Below are 18,899 nucleotides of genomic sequence, written 5' to 3'. Positions count from 1 at the left end.
CTTACTAAAAACTACAGTAGTGTACGATTAGGTACACTTCCTATAAGTGTTGTAGCAAGGTTTAAGTATATCCACTCTATAAATAAATAACTTGTGTAAAATTCTATCGTATTTAATAGTATTTTGTAGCAAATATATAACTATTTCGTATACGCCTCGCATAACATCAAGTATTTTTGGCGCCGCTGCTGGGGAACTGCTTAAACACCGGAAGCGAAACGCTATATATATAAAAAAAAAAAAGATTCTTAGTTTACCTTTGTAAAAATACGCTTTTGTAAAAATACGTTTTAATTATTAAAAATACAAAAATATAAAAAGAAAAACTAAAAAATTATATATTTTTAATAGTTTATTAAATATATATATAAAATTATAAAGTTTCTTTATTTTTATTTTAGTTCTTAAAATATAAGTTTTTATTTATATAAATATTTTATAAAAACAGAAAATTAAATATAAAACAGAAAAAAAAATAAGTAATCGGGCTACACTGTAGCAGCCCAGATTCTGGCCCGAACCCTACTCCATGCGACCGCATGGATTTATAAAGCAAAGACCATGCGATCGCATGGCCTGATCTGACACACCAGTGTTGACTTGTTTCTGCATTAATTACGGAGTTTTAATTATTATTATTAATTAATTAAAACCCTAATTAGGGTTTAGTTTTAAATTAATTAATTTTAATTTTAATAAATTTGTAATATTTAGTTTAAAATAGTTTTATTAGTTTTAAAAATTAATACTTTTATTAAATAAATAATATAAACATAATATTTTTATAAAAATTGTACTTTTTACAACTTTAAGTTTATTTTTATATTTTGTATCTTTTTATTTGTTTTAGCGTAATATTTATATTTTTCGCTCGTAATTAGTTTTAATATAGTATTTGCCGTAGTTATTTTTATTTCTAGACTCTTAGGCTTTGCCGTAAAATCCCTTAAGTACTTTATCTATAGACTAAGATTTAGGTGCTTTAGAATTTTGCGACACCGTTTTTAGATTTTAGTACCTTTTTAAGTTATTGTCGTTTTGGATATAGTATTTCTTTTAAGCTTTAATACCTTTAGACGTAACTTTTAATTCTTAGTTTTTAGACTTTTAAGTTTCGACGCGCTACGTTCTTTTTATTATTTTTCGACCTTTTATTTTTCGGCGTTTTCCGACGCGCTCTTTTTCTTTCTTATTTCTCGACGCTCTAGTTTTTAGGACATAGAATTTTCTATTTCTTCTCTAAAATTTCTTTAAACTTCAACGAAAAATTATTTTAAGTGGTTAAATTGATAGACATCCAAAATTTTCTGGTTCGTAGTAATAGTTGGATTTGTTAGTGGCGAGTTGTGGGCTTCCGATTTAAAGGGTCCTGGCTACCTGCTGCATCTATTGGCTATTCGAAACGTGGACAAAAGCAGAAAAGTCTATTAATTTGATAACTTATATAATTTTTACTTTTATAACTAATAGGATATTCAGTGAATGCACCGAGCAAAACGTTCACCACCTTTCATACGTTCACCACCTGTAACTCGATCAAGACATCTAGCCAATATTGTCGTTGATTTTTCTTTAGAATCGTCATCTAGTCGACCAAGTACTCCAATTCAAATTTCCGATAATCCATTTTTTGAACCCGACTTCACTACCGAGAACCCGGAGGATATTCAAGGACAATTACAAGGTGAACCACTAATCATTCTACCTGAACCACAAACCGTTAAATCAGAATCTTCTAGTGATTCATATTCAACAATTTCAATTATGGAAGTAACGGAACCTCTAAGTATGGAAGATCGAATGAGAGCCACACGTACGGGCCAAGGTCACACCATTATTAAGCCAGACATTAATGTGCCAGATTATGAAATCAAAGGACAAATCCTACACATGGTAACTAATCAATGCCAATATAGTGGTATGCCAAAAGAAGATCCAAATGAACATCTTCGAACCTTTAATAGGATTTGTACTCTATTCAAAATCAGAGAAGTTGAGGATGAACAGATCTATCTCATGTTATTTCCCTGAACTTTAAAGGGAGAAGCCAAAGATTGGTTAGAATCGTTACCTGAAGGGGCGATTGATACATGGGATGTTTTAGTTGAAAAATTTCTTAAACAATTCTTTCCGGCATCTAAAGCCGTGAGACTTCAAGGAGAAATTGTTACGTTCGTGCAAAAGCCAAATGAAACATTATATGAGGTATGGACAAGATTTGAAAAGTTATTGAGAGGATGTCCGCAACATGGTTTAGACACTTATCAAATAGTACAAATATTCTACCAAGGATGCGACATTGCTACACGAAAAGACATCGACATAACAGCTGGTGGTTCCATTATGAAGAAAACCACAACCGAAGCTCACAAAATCATTGATAACACAGCCTCCCACTCGCATGAGTGGCACCAGGAAAAAGATATCTTTCGTTCATCTAAATCGGCTAGAGCCGATTCTAGCCATGACTTTGATTCTGTTTCCGCAAAAATAGATGCTTTCGAGAGACGAATGGAAAAGATGAATAAAGATATTCACGCAATATGAATCAGTTGTGAGCAATGCGGTGGACCACACTTAACAAAAGATTGTCACATTGAACAAACCATGGAACAATGAGAGAATGTTTTTTACATGAACCAAAGGCCGGGAAATAATTATCAAAATAATTATCAACTGCCAAGGCCAAACTTCAATCGAATTCAAAACATTCTTTACAATCTAAATGGACCTAACAATAACTCGTATAACCAACAAGGTCCAAATAACCAACCAACTCAAAATAACACTTTCAATCAACAAATACCTAGCTTGTATAAACCACCACAACAAATCGAAGAGAAAAAGCCAAATCTTGAAGAAATGATGGCAAAGCTAATGGAATCTCAAACACAATTTATTTCATCTCAAACCCAAACAAATGAGAGGTTTGATCAGTCATTAAGAACTCAACAAGCTTCCATTTTGAATCTAGAAAATACGTAGGAACTCTTGCTAGCATGATGAGTGAGAGGGAACAAGAAAAGCTACCAAGTAATACTGAAGTAAATCCTCGGAATGAGAATGTTAATATGGTGTTAACAAATTCTGAAAAACCAGCATCAGAAGATGGGAAGGTTTTAGATGTGAGTAACAATGAAGAAGTTACAACACCACCACCACCCGAGTATGTAAAGCCAGTGGTGGCACCATACAGACCACCCATCCCATTTCCAAGAAAAGGAGTTGAGTATGAGCAAATAATAGGTAATAAAGTTTGTGATACCTTTGAAAAGAAGAAAAAGAATAAGAAAGTACAAGAAACAAAAACCGTAAAGATAAACCTGGTGAAGACAGTTCCACCAAAACCTCCACCCAGGTTGGGTGATCCGGGTGAATTTATTATTCCTTGTCTACTTAGTGATTGTGTCATGGATGATGCACTAGCAGATTTAGGTGCGAGTGTGAGTGTTATGCGTCTTTCATTATATAAGAGATTAGGAGTAGGTGAGTTAAGTCCAACGGAAATGAGTGTTCAACTCTTTGATCAAACCATTAGGCACCCAGTTGGAATTGCTGACAACCTACCCGTTCAAGTGGGTAATTTAACCTTTCTAGTCGAATTTATTGTCATTGACATAGAAGAGGACTCAAACATTCCTCTAATATTAGGTCGACCATTCTTAGCATCCACTGGGGCGTTATTTGATGTAAGAGAGGGTAGAATGACACTTAGTAATGATGAAAAATCGATCACCTTTATGAGTCGAAAGTCTAAATCTCCACCAACCAAAACCGTTGAACCAACAAAAATGATTGGTAAAAACCATATTGTTTTACCAACTCCAACGGTAGTGCTTAACAATAATAAAACGCCTAAGTGTGGGGAAAATGAAGTAACACCTAATGATGACCTGATAACAAAGAACCCCGTTGTTGATGCGAAATTAAATGACCCCGTTATTAATAGTTCAATGAAGAAACTTATTAAACGGATTCGCGATGCTAGAACCAAGGGGAACTTTAAGTTATGTAACCGGTTATTATCCAATCTATCGCCTAAAGAAAAGGTAAAACTAGTTGAATTTGTGGATATTACACAGGAATCTGACCAATGGTTTAAAGCAAAAGTCACAGATATGCAAGTTGATTATGGTCCAAAAGAAATTGACGATGAAGTTAATCACAATTTCGACACCACAGCTACTTAAGTGTGGAGAGATTCAAATGTTCTAAAAGGAAAATACTATCTAGAGTTAGTTGTTCTTTTCTCGTGTAGTTTCGAGGATGGAATCCGATTGGTCTTTTCTACTAGCAGACACTGAAGAACTAGTTTTCTCCCACCATTCTGAATTTTTGTTTTGTAGGATTTGTATTAAATTAATATGCATTTTTTTTTGAAGTTTTGTGTGAATTTAAAAACAAAATTTACTTTATTTCATTAAGTTTAAAAAATGATTTCTAAAATTCGTCGTGAGTTAAAGACTAGGTCATGGAACCGAAATTGCTTTACCCGAGGGCGGAACGAAAAATTTTAATATCATTATTTTAATATTATTGATCTAAAGTATGCCAAAAATATTATATGAATGTGGGGTAATATACCCAACTTCAAAAATATTATGTATATATATGTTTGTATTTTATGATATATATAAAATAGGGTAAAACATCGCACTTTCAAAGACTGGCATTAAGTTCAGCAAAAGCTACTAATTTTGACGATAAGACGCAAAACATATGTAAAATTACAACAAAAGGAATGAACGATGAGGCGCGCCATCTATCATTCAACGAGCTTTGCAATTATAAACTGGATATTTTTAATCACTTTTCTACATTAATCACCCTCATGAATTTATAAATATAGTTTGATTTCATGCAAATGAGGGCATTGCATGATCTCAAGTGTGGGGAAGGGTTATAAATTCTCTTGGGTTTACACTTAGTTTAATTGCCAAATTTTATGAAAATTTGAAAAAATTTCAACTAAATGAATTCAAAATCATGTTTACACATATTTATGAACGATAAAACTATGTGTTAATGCCGAAATTATTGTTACCTCGGAGAGAACATAAATAGAAAAACAACCCAAAATGCTAGAATTCATTTAAAATGGAATAGAGGATAATAAAAAGGCAAAGAAAAATATAAATAAAAGCTAAGTGTGGGAAAAATTTACCAAGTTATTTAAAACACATATCACATATTTTTGTACAAATAACTGAAGATACTTTTGTTTTGGACAATTTTATCAGTTTTACCCAATTTTTTTATAATATTTGAAAGAAAGATGGATCTACACGATGAATCAATTCCATCATTAAAAGGAAGTAAAGTCTTCCAAAAAAGAAACGCGCTTTTTGATTTAGGTCAGGAAGTTGTCATCCAGACCAGTTGTAGAGTCTACGAAAAACCTTGAAAAGTTTTCTCGAAAATCAGCTGGAAATTCACGGACCTCAGCATCAAACAGGGTCGTCAAGTGGTCAGACTTATCCTAACCATGAGAGGATCTGTCTCGTAAAATAGGGAGGGCACCGTGCAAATTAGCTTGATAAGACTAATGAATCAGATCCCCAGAAAGGATAATCTCCTTAAAAAGATCAAAAATCAGCTTTTAAGACTGATATTACTCAATCCTTGAGATTGACCTTAAAGATTGAGAATTACAAACTCATGGAATTCGATGATATCTAAACTCGAGCTTGAACGAGAAAATATTTTGATCAAAATTACAAACCGATTTGTTTTCTGAAAAACCCATTTTTAATGCATTCAATACCATTGAACATAAAATTCTAGGAATTCACCTGGAATTCATTAGGTCACCTGAACCAAATCGGGTGTCAACCGTAAGAACGGTGGTTGCATAGCATGGTCGAAGACAGGACCTTGTGCCAGACCGAAAAAAACAATAGGGTGATCTTTACTATTGCTCTTACCAAGGATAGTAATTGCATCCGACACGTTATAGACCATAATCAAAAGCATGTCATGAGACATTGCCTTAATAGTTGCTTGTTCAACGCTTTCCTTTACAACCGGACAGTAGTTTACCGAAAGGTAATATACGGAGCAAGTATACTGGACGTGTTGCTTTCCCAATACAAGGTTAGCAAGTGGGTGACACAAAACAATAAGTTTTGAGCCAAAATTTTTAAATCTGAAACCCACCAAACCCACAAAAACAATTTACAAACACCGGTGCAGGGTTATTCTGGAAAACTTATCTAGGGTAAAAGCTAGATTTAATTTTCAAAAGATCAAATGTTTTCATAAAGATCCAATTTCCTTAAGGATCTAAATTTTCATAGTCATGTGGGACTGTAAACCACATCGTTACTACCATTGTTAATACCGCCGTATAGAAATCACTGATATACAAAGTGTGAAGAATAATGAAGTGATTCTAGTATTTGTATTTCAAGACTATATTGCTTAAGGACAAGCAACGTTCAAGTGTGGGGATATTTGATAATGCTAAAAAGGAACATATATTTAGTATCAATGTCCTTCCAATATGTAAAGCTTTTAGTTGCAATTGTTCTATTTTTATGTAATATTCGTTTAAATAAATAATGCGAAGATAAAAGAAGAAAATGACGATTTGAAGACGCAAATGACCAAAAAGCTCAAATGTACAAGATATAATTCAAGTGGTTCAAATTATTGGTGAGAAACGTCTCAAAATTACAAGAGTACAAGTCGCAAAACGTAAAATACAAGATATTAAATTGTACGCAAGGAGGTTCGAAAATCCAGAACCGGGACCTGAGCCAACTAACAACGCGCGACGCAATGGAGCTAAAATTACAAGTCAACTATGCACACAAATATAATATAATATTTAAATAATTCTATAAATTATTTATATATTATATTATTATTAAATACCGTCGGCAAGAAAGCAAACAAACTCATGTGAGCTGGAAAAGCAGGCCATGCGATCGCATGGCCTGGCAGTTATAAATCCATGCGATCGCATGGTGAACAGAATCAGGTGACATCCTATAAATTTCGCAGTTTTTGATCAAATGTTTACATCTTTTATCTATCTCTCTATCTCAACGTAATATATATATATATGTATATATATATATATATATGTATATATATATATATATAAATATATATATATATATATATATATATATATATATATATATATATATATATATATATTATAATTATAATTATAATTTTAATTTTAATTTTAATAATAATAAGGGTATGTTAGCGAATGTTGTAAGGGTGTAAGTTGAAATTCTGTTCGTGTAACGCTACGCTATTATTAATCATTGTAAGTTATGTTCAACTTTTTTAAATTAATGTCTCGTAGCTAAGTTATTATTATGCTTATTTAAGCCGAAGTAATCGTGATTTTGGGCTAAATATTAAAGACATGGTAATTGGGCTTTGTACCATAATTGGGGTTTGGACAAAAGAACGACACTTGTGGAAATTAGACTATGGGCTATTAATGGGCTTTATATTTTTTTAATTAAATGATAGTTTGTTAATTTAATATAAAGATTTACAATTGGACGTACCTATAAATAACCATATACACTCGATCGGACACGATGGGCGGGATATTTATAAGTACTAATAATCGTTCATTTAACCGGACACGGGAATGGATTAATAGTCAATGGACTTATTAAAACAGGGGTGAATTATATACAAGGACACTTGGTGTAATTATAGTTTAAGTCCCCAATTAGTTGGAATATTTGACTTCGGATATAAGGATAATTTGACGAGGACACTCGCACTTTATATTTATGAGTGATGGACTGTTATGGACAAAAACCAGACGGACATATTGAATAATCCAGGACAAAGGACAATTAACCCATGGGAATAAACTAAAATCAACGCGTCAAACATCATGATTACGGAAGTTTAAATAAGCATAATTCCTTTATTTCATATTTAATTGCACTTTTAATTATCGCACTTTTATTTATTGTCATTTTATTTAAATGCACTTTTAATTATCGTACTTTTTAATTATCGCAACTTTATTTATTGTCATTTACTTTACACACTTTTATTTATCGCAATTTCATTATTGTCTTTTACTTTACGCTTTAAATTAAGTTGTATTTATTTTTAATATTTTACATTAGGTTTTAACTGCGACTAAAGTTTTAAAATCGACAAACCGGTCATTAAACGGTAAAAACCTCCTTTTATAATAATAATACTACTTATATATATTTTTGTATTTTTACAATTATAAGTTAAAAATATAGCGTTAAACTTGGCAAGTTCCCTGTGGACGAACCGGACTTACTAAAAACTACACTACTGTACGATTAGGTACACTGCCTATAAGTGTTGTAGCAAGGTTTAAGTATATCCACTCTATAAATAAATAAATAACTTGTGTAAAATTGTATCGTATTTAATAGTATTTTGTAGCAAATATATAACTATTTCGTATATGCCTCGCATAACATCAAGTATTTTTGGCGCCGCTGCCGAAGAACTGCTTAAATGCCGGAAGCGAAACGCTATATATATATAAAAAAAAGATTCTTAGTTTACCTTTGTAAAAATACGCTTTTGTAAAAATACGTTTTAATTATTAAAAATACAAAAATATAAAAAGAAAAAAAATTATATATTTTTAATAGTTTGTTAAATATATATAATATTATAAAGTTTCTTTATTTTTATTTTAGTTCTTAAAATATAAGTTTTTATTTATATAAATATTTTATAAAAACAGAAAATTAAATATAAAACAGAAAAAAAAAATATAAGTAATCGGGCTACACTGTAGCAGCCCAGATTCTGGCCCGAAACCCTACTCCATGCGACCGCATAGATTTATAACGCAAAGACCATGCGATCGCATGGCCTGATCTGACACGCCAGGGTTGACTTGTTTCTGCATTAATTACGGAGTTTTAATTATTATTATTAATTAATTAAAACCCTAATTAGGGTTTAGTTTTAAATATATTAATTTTAATTTTAATAAATTTGTAATATTTAGTTTAAAATAGTTTTATTAGTTTTAAAAATTAATACTTTTATTAAATAAATAATATAAATAATATAAACATAATATTTTTATAAAAATTGTACTTTTTACAACTTTAAGTTTATTTTTATATTTTGTATCTTTTTATTTGTTTTAGCGTAATATTTGTATTTTTCACTCGTAATTAGTTTTAATATAGTATTTGCCGTAGTTATTTTTATTTCTAGACTCTTAGGCTTCGCCGTAAAATCCCTTAAGTACTTTATCTATAGACTAAGATTTAGGTGCTTTATAATTTTGCGACACCGTTTTTAGATTTTAGTACCTTTTTAAGTTATTGTCGTTTTGGATATAGTATTTCTTTTAAGCTTTAATACCTTTAGACGTAACTTTTAATTCTTAGTTTTTAGACTTTTAAGTTTCGACGCACTACGTTCTTTTTATTATTTTTTGACCTTTTATTTTTCGACGTTTTCCGACGCGCTCTTTTTCTTTCTTATTTCTCGACGCTCTAGTTTTTAGGACATAGAATTTTCTATTTCTTCTCTAAAATTTCTTTAAACTTCAACGAAAAATTATTTTAAGTGGTTAAATTGATAGACATCCAAAATTTTCTGGTTCGTAGTAATAGTTGGATTTGTTAGTAGCGAGTTGTGGGCTTCCGATTTAAAGGGTCCTGGCTACCTGCTACATCTATTGGCTATTCGAAACGTGGGCAAAAGCAGAAAAGTCTATTAATTTGATAACTTATATAATTTTTACTTTTATAACTAATATGATATTCAGTGAATGCACCGACCAAAATGTTCACCACCTTTCATACGTTCACCACCTGTAACTCGATCAAGACATCTAGCCAATATTGTCGTTGATTTTTCTTTAGAATCGTCATCTAGTCGACCAAGTACTCCAATTCAAATTTCCGATAATCCATTTTTTGAACCCGACTTCACTACCGAGAACCCGGAGGATATTCAAGGACAATTACAAGCTGAACCACTGATCATTCCTCCTGAACCATAAACCGTTAAATCAGAATCCTCTAGTGATTCATATTCAACAATTTCAATTATGGAAGTAACGGAACCTCTAAGTATGGAAGATCGAATGAGAGCCACACGTACGGGCCAAGGTCACGCCATTATTAAGCCAGACATTAATGTGCCAGATTATAAAATAAAAGGACAAATCCTACACATGGTAACTAATCAATGCCAATATAGTGGTATGCCAAAAGAAGATCCAAATAAACATCTTCGAACCTTTAATAGGATTTGTACTCTATTCAAAATCAGAGAAGTTGAGGATGAACAGATCTATCTCATGTTATTTCCCTGGACTTTAAAGGGAGAAGCCAAAGATTGGTTAGAATCGTTACCTGAAGGGGCGATTGATACATGGTACGTTTTAGTTGAAAAATTTCTTAAACAATTCTTTCCGGCATCCAAAGCCGTGAGACTTCATGGAGAAATTGTTACGTTCGCGCAAAAGCCAAATGAAACATTATATGAGGCATGGACAAGATTTGGAAAGTTATTGAGAGGATGTCCACAACATGGTTTAGACACTTATCAAATAGTACAAATATTCTACCAAGGATGCGACATTGCTACACGAAAAGACATCGACATAACAGCTGGTGGTTCCATTATGAAGAAAACCGCAATCGAAGCTCACAAAATCATTGATAACACAGCCTCCCACTCGCATGAGTGATACATCTTACTGGAACTGGGATGAATAGAATATCTAGTCTTATGAGCTTCATCCAAGACTAGTTCACGAAGATTACCGAAGCGAGGAACCCAAATGCTGTTGCCAAAGTACCGTGTACCATTAGCTTTCACTTGAAGTTGGTTCTCAAAACCGATAGGTCCTTCACCTTTGATAAATGTTGGTTTAATAGCTTCTGATTGAGCTTCACAGATTCATGAGATAAGATTTGATTTAATTTTCAGGTTTAAAGCACGAACACGTTTAACATCGTCTTTTTGACTAAGGGCATTGGCAACTACATTCGCCTTGCCAGGATGATATTTCAGCTCACAGTGATAATCGTTCAATGTCTTGAGCCATCGGCTTTTCCTCATGTTCAGCTAGTTTTGATCAAAGATGTGTCGAAGACTTTTATGGTCAGTGTACACCGTAAACTTAGTACCATATAGATAATGTCTCCGTATCTTTAATGCGAATACCACGACACCTAACTCAAGGTCATGGGTGGTATATTTCTCTTCATGTATCTTCAACTGTCTAGATGCGTAGGCAATAACCTTTTCTCGTTGCATTAAAACACAACCAAAGCCTTGCTTCGAAGCATCGCAGTAAACAACAAAGTCGTCAGTACCTCTCGCTAAGGATAGAATTGGGGTTGTGGTCAATTTCTCCTTCAGAATCTTGAAAGCAGATTCCTGTTCTTCGGACCACTCAAACTTCTTCCCTTTTTGAGTTATCTTTATAAGAGGTTTAGCAAGGAGGGAAAAATCTTTTATGAACCTTCAATAGTAACCGGCAAGTCCCAAAAATTGACGAATATGCTTCGCAGTCTTTGGTATCTCCCAGTTTTGAATAGCGAAAATCTTAGCTAGATCGACATGTATTCCGTTTCCATCAATAACATGTCCAAGGAATTGTACGGTTTTGAGCCAAAACTCGCACTTAGAAAATTTAGCATAAAGTTGTTCCTTTCGTAAGAGTTCAAGAATCATGCGCAAATGTTGCTCATGTTCTTCCTCACTCTTGAAGTAGATCAAAATGTCATCAATGAAAACAATGATGAATTTGTCGAGATAAGGTTTGCAAACACGGTTCATAAGATCCATGAATATGGTAGGAGCATTGGTTAAACCAAAAGGCATAACACAGAATTCATAGTGCCCATAACGAGTGCGAAAAGCAGTCTTAGGAATATCGGATTCCTTGACTCTGAGTTGCTGATAACCGGACCTCAAATAAATCTTTGAGTAAACACTTGACCCTTGAAGTTGGTCGAATAGATCATCAATACGTGGCAACGGGTAACGGTTCTTGATAGTAAGCTTGTTAAGTTCGCGGTAATCAATGCACATCCTTAACGTACCATCCTTCTTCTTAACAAATAGAATAGGAGCTCCCCATGGGGACGAGCTTGGATGAATGAAACCTTTATCCAATAGTTCTTGGAGTTGGTTGGATAATTCCTTCATCTCAGAGGGTGCTAAATGGTATGGAGCTTTAGCAATAGGTGTAGCACCTGGAGTTAAATCAATTTGAAATTCAACTTGTCGAGGAGGTGGAAGACCAGAAAGATCTTCGGGAAACACATCGGGATAGTCTTTAACCACTGGTACATCGTCATTACTCTTCTCTTTTGACTCAATCATCTTAACGTGGGCTAGAATAGCTGGATAACCTTTCATAAGGTATTTGCGGGTTTTAATGCAGGAGATAATGTTGAGATTAGAACCACTCTTGTCACCTTGAATAACTAGAGTCTCTCCATTTCCCAACGGGATGTTAACGGTTTTATCAAAACACAAAATTGCAGCATGTAATGGACGTAACCAATCCATTCAAACTACGACATCAAAACTTCCGAGCTTGACCGGCAAAAGTTCTATCTTAAATTCTTTGTTGGCTAAGGTTAGGTTGCAGTTTTTATAGATTTTATCGACTTGCATGATCTTTCCATTGGCTACTTCTACTAATCGTTTAGTTTCTAAGGGTTGAGGCTTTTCAGTAAATAGGGTACAAAAATCACTAGACACGTAACTTCTGTCGGCACCAGTATCGAATAAAATAGTTGCGTAACAATTATTGACAAGATATGTACCCGTGATGACCTCATCCTCATCTCGAGCTTTAGCGGCAGTGATAACAAACGCACGACCCTTCGCAGCAGTAGTATTAGTTCCAGGAGCGGGATTGTCCTTCTGCTTAGGGCAATTTGGACTAATGTGTCACTTTTCTCCGCAAGTATAACAAGTAGGAGGAGCTTTGGCTGGAACAATAGCCTTATCCTTTGGAGGAGTCTTACACATCTTAGCAACGTTTCCCACTTTCTTACATAGCGAACAAGTAGCAGTACACTTTCCCGGGTGATGCCTCTCACAACAAACACAGAAAGGATAAGTACCCTTATAATTCGACCTTGTACCTTCCGCAGGTTTCTTACTAGCATTTTGAGTAGAATCTTGAGATGACTCAAACTTCCTCTTACCATTGTTACACTTGGTCTCAACCTGCTTACTAGCCGACGCTCTTCTTCTCTTGGCCAACATCAAATTTTGTGCCATGAGAATCACAGCATCAAGAGTAACCTTCTCAGCAGCAATAACGTTCCCCTGAACATCCTCGGGGAGACCTTCAATATATCGTTCAATCCTTCTAGCTTCGGTAGGAAACATCTCGGGACATAGAGTAGAAAGCTCAAGATAACGGTTGGTGTAGCTTTCAATATCAGTTCCCTTCACCTTGAGTTCCCAGAACTCAGCTTCAAGTTTCTGAACTTGACTTCGAGGGTAGAATTTATTAATCATCATGCTTTTGAGTTCGTCTCATGGAATTGCATTAGCATTGTCAATCCCTACGAACTTGGCATGAGCAGACCACCAAGTTAAAGCATTGCCACCTAATGATCTAGTAGCATACTTTACTCGATCGTCATCACCACAGTTGTAAATACGAAAAATGGACTCCATCTTCTTGAACCAACGAACTAGTTCAACAGCTTCTTCATTTCCTTTGAATGCGGGAGGATGACAGTTTGTAAAGTCCTTGTATGAACATGGTTTCGGTTAAGGATAAACATTATTAGCTTGAGCATTGCCTTGTGCTACAGTGAGTAACTATTGGAATTGCTCGGTAGTCAATACGATATTGTTAACAGTTAGTGCAGCTGGACGAACCATGATGTTGCTACATAGAAGTTGACATAAGTCGGATAAGTTAACAAATTATGGGTTTGAGCAATTACAAGTATGAATAAGATAAAGTATTGATATCACATGATATTAATAAAACACTTTATATTATTAAGGAACGAGGCGTTAAATAAGCCCTTTTAATACACGATTCGGAAATAGAAAATAGTTTAAGGCATAGCCTTTACATCGATGGAGAATGAAAAAATAACTAATAAATATTAAGATTGAAGTACTCTTCATATTTCTTCTTCTCGTCCTCAAACTGCTTCATCACTTTTTCCATGTTATCCTTCACAAGTTTCTCTAGCCTTTCGGTTTGAGAGTCGAGAGACTCTTTCATAAACTTCTCATATCGTTCGTTCTTTTCTTTTTGCTTTTAGTAGAGGTACTCGAGATTGTCGTAAAGGTTGGTAACATGACTGTTAACGGTATTGATGTCGTACTCTCTTAAAGCAAGCTGTTTGTGGACTCCCCTTCTCTCCATTTTCATTCGAACGTCAATATCCTCCTTGAGGTAAGCAAGGGATTGCTTCCCCTAACGGGTGTTACATTCTTCTTCACACCTTAGCATCATTAACTCTTTTCTTAGCTTGACGTTTTCTTCCATAAGTTTCTCCATTTTAACCTCCACTCTCGCCACGTGGCGAAGCAAACCTCCAATGTTCCTCTCGGTATTATTTCGTAGGTTCAAGATCTCATACTTAGCAGCATCCTCATAAGAAGGAGATCGGGCTCTCTTCCTTGACGGACCAGCTTCTTCATGACGTTTTCCTTTATCCTCGATTCTCGGAGTTGGATAGTATTGAGGAGACCCATGTCGAATAGTATTTGGGCTATAATTTGGTAACGGTGAGGCAGGACTGTAGGAAGGACTTCGAACAGGTCTCGAAGTTGAAGAGTGTCCAACACCTACTTCGGTGTAGGGTTGTGAGTTGCCTTGTTGGGCTTGTTAACACTTGAGCTTGACATCCTATCATTAGGAAAGAAACTTTGATTAGAATCTTTGAGTCAAGTTTATAAAGCATAAGTTCTAAGATTATAGGGCAATCCTAAGTGCTTTAAGTCTAAGGCAGGAAAGGTTATAGTTTCCTAGATTGCTAAGGTACCCTAGCTAGCAAATAAGGCACACATAAAAATGCAATACTGGTTCTCTATAACAGCCTGGTTATGCTCTGATACCAATCTTTCACACCCCCAGTTAGGGTCTGGGCGAAATGTGACTTAATATCAAACAAACCAGCATATTATTATATACGAGAACAATACTAAATGATAAAATAAACTTTATTGGGAGTACGCACCGGAAAATGAAATGTCGTTACAATGTCGAAAATAACAATAATGTAAATGTTCAAATGCAAAAGTAAATAATCCGATATCTCTTGATCATATATCCAAGTAGCATCACATAAGCAGTAAGAAAGAAAGCTTGAATCAAATAGTACCTGAGACAAAACATGCTAAAGTGTCAACCAAAATGGTTGAGTGAAATCATAGGTTTAACAAATAAGTTTGACCGTTATTTTAGACCACAAGATTTAGTTTGTAAAGTTGATCTCGCAGGATCAAAAAGTTATGTCAGTGCGTGATATTTAGACTAAACGTTCAAGTTTGCCCAAAAGACAAGTTGTAGTTTATACTTGTCGGTTTAATTTCATTATTAAGCAATACAATGACTTGGTCAAATGTATCGGGGACGTTACTCCCGATAGGCCTACCCCCAATAATTAAGCATGCATTCATAAGCAATTAAAAATATCACTGTAGGGACTTAGTCGGACATAGCCGGGTATAGCATAGTTTAGCAGTTTGGCACGTGTGTCTAAATTGTAAAATGTAAAAACAGCATGTGTCTCACCCCAATAAAAGTAAATAAGTTTGCTAGAAATAAAGAGTGGGGCTATGAATTCACCTTAGTAAGTAGAGAGATGAGCTAGTTATTCCTCGGAATAGAAAGTTGGATGAGTGAGCAGAAAAGTCAACCTATTGACATTTAAGAGTAGTAAGTGTTTTGCCCAAGTTTAAGTTTAAGTATGTAAGTGTTTAAGTATAGTTTGTTTTACTAAGTTTCCATTCTTAGTAAGTTTCTACTTTTAGAAAGTTTCCATTTTTAAAAAGTTTCTATTTTTAGTAAGTTTATAATTAGAAAGTTTCTATTTTAAAAAGTGTTTCCATTTTAGGATACTTGCCATATTAGATATACTTCCAATCACCCATTTCCCTTCGAATGACCATTTCAGGTCTAGGGGCTTGAGCTATAGGATCCTTTAAATCAGAAAATCCAAACTCTTTCGCCTAGAGTTTTGTAGAAACCATTCGTCAAGAAAGTTCGAAGATCTATATATATCTAATATATATCCCAAAATGTTTTTTATGCGTTATAATATAGGTAGTATAGTATATGTGTTAATAATAGTATAAGTGTAAGTGTTAAATAATAGTATAAGTAATATTAGAGTTTCATTAATTAGATTTAATTAATTAAAGTAGTATTTTAATGATTAGGGTTTGTAATAAATTAGGGTTTAAGTAATTAGGGTTAGGTTTAGGGTTTTATTTAATGTAGTAATGATTAGGTAATAATTAGGGTTTTAATAATTAAAGTAGTATTAGGGTTTTAGGGTTTTAATTAATGTAGTGGTGTTCATGGATCGAAGCATGTTTAAGCTCGGCATCGATTTCTATACTCGTCAACGGATCTCCTACCAAAGAATTTGCTCTTCATAGAGGCGTACGCCAAGGCGACCCGTTATCTCCCTACTTGTTCATCATTGCGGTTGAGGCACTGAATGCACTAACTAAGAAAGCAATCTCACTAAACATGTTCAATGGCTTGAAAATCGGTTCGGATTCCATTATCTTGTCTCACCTCCAATATGCCGACGATACCGTTTTTTTCGGAGAATGGAATAAAAGAAACATTGGTAATCTATTCAAGATACTAAAGTGCTTCGAAATCTTTGCAGGCTTGAAAGTCAATTTCTCAAAAAGCTTTCTTTATGGTATTGGAGTACAACCACGTCAAGTTGAATATATGGCTGAGTACATCGGATGCCAAGTCGGGTCACTACCATTCACATACCTTGGCCTCCCAATTGGTAACAAAATGACCAAAGCGAGTGAATGGGCTGCTATAATCGAAAGGATGCAAAATAAACTTGCGGATTGGAAATCGAAATTGATGTCTTTCGGTGGTCGTCTCACTTTGATTAAGTCGGTTTTAAGTAGCCTCCCGTTGTATGCATTCTCCCTCTTCCGTGCACCATCTAATGTCCTCAATTCGCTTGAAGGTATGAGACGCAATTTTTTCTGGGGCGGGACGAGTGATAAGTCTAAAATACCCTGGGTTAAATGGGAAAAGACCCTATTAACCTACGAAAAGGGCGGGTTAAATATAGGGTCCCTCAAAGCAAAAAATCTATCACTACTCGGGAAGTGGTGGTGGCGTTTCAAGAAAGAACCCAATTCATATTGGGTTAAAATTATCAAAAGTCTGTATGGGCGGGAAGGGGGGTTAAGCTCTCACGATTTACTTAATTTTCGAAGCAGGCATACTACCTGGGATGGCATACGAAAAGCTGGAATCACCATAGAAGGCCTGGGAATCAACTTTTTAAATTCTTTCAGCAGAGTTATTCATAACGGAGACAACACTAGATTTTGGGATGACGTATGGATTAACAACGCCCCGCTAGCGGTTCAGTTTCGTAGATTATATCGGTTAGATACGAAGCAAACATGTTCGATCAGTGAGCGGGTAACCAAAAATCCAAACGGCTGGGAATTCGTTTGGAGTTGGAGTAGAACACCAACTAGGAGAACAAGCTGTGAACTCGATGATCTTGTCCAATTACTCCAACAGTTCCCGTTTCCAATTGAAGATGGTGAACAAGAAGATGGCTGGATGTGGAATTTAAATAGCAAAGGAGTTTTCTGTACTTCGGATCTTACAAAATTAATCAATGAGAAGGTGCTATCGGGAGGAGCAAACGCAAGTGCTACAATGACAAACAATCTCGTGCCAAAGAAAATAGAAGTGTTTATCTGGAGGGCTGTCCAACGACGATTACCGACTTTAATCGAGCTAGATAAACGGGGTATAGACCTACATACGGTCCTATGTCCAATTTGTAGCAATACAGTAGAAACGATCGACCATATTTTATTCAACTGCTCATTCGCGGAGGACATTTGGAACAGATTGTTCCGTTGGTGCAATGTCGTGACTCCAACCACTCTAAATTTCGACACCATGCTGAAGGGCAACACGCGCATCTCCAATACAAACACCGAATCAAAAATCTGGCAAGGAATCGAATGGATAGCGGCTTTTACAATTTGGAGAAACCGTAACCTCACAGTTTTTAAAAAGGAAAAAGGAAACGGAGCTGTAACACTAAACGAAATCCAAGTCAAATCGTTCGAATGGTTGTCCAAACGCTCGAGAGGAAAGTCTATAATATGGTCGCAATGGCTCATCAACCCGAACGTGTTCTTTTAGGAACTATGGATCCTAATTGTGCTAGTTTTTTGTGATTTTGTGTTTGTTTGCTAATGTAGCTGATATTAGAGGCACTCTCTCATGCCTCCCTTGTAATGTATAATTTTTCTTATCAATAAAATTTTTCTTCTGCCTTTCAAAAAAAAAAAAAAAGTATAGTTTAGGTGTAATTAGGGTTTAATATATATGTATATATTTTCATGTATATGTATATATATATATATATATGTATAGTATTTATATTATTTTTATATATATATGTATATGCTCGTGTATATATATGTATATATATGTTTTATATATTTTTCTTTTACAAATAGGCATAGTGTATCTATTTATGGTATGTACATATCTAGTTACCCCTTTTAAACATTAACAAATCTTCTAACAATCTTTAGGGTTTGGAAGATCAAACTAAAAATCCTTTTTTTTTAAACCGTATGTGTATGTATGTATATATATTTATATTTTTTTACTAGTAGATATATATATGTAATGTGTATATACCTTCCAATTA

This window comes from Rutidosis leptorrhynchoides, chromosome 7, assembly GCF_046630445.1.
Source record: "Rutidosis leptorrhynchoides isolate AG116_Rl617_1_P2 chromosome 7, CSIRO_AGI_Rlap_v1, whole genome shotgun sequence".
In the NCBI taxonomy this organism is placed as follows: Eukaryota; Viridiplantae; Streptophyta; class Magnoliopsida; order Asterales; family Asteraceae; genus Rutidosis; species Rutidosis leptorrhynchoides.
The sequence above is the reverse complement of the archived record's forward strand: the minus strand, read 5'-3'. Positions refer to the sequence as shown.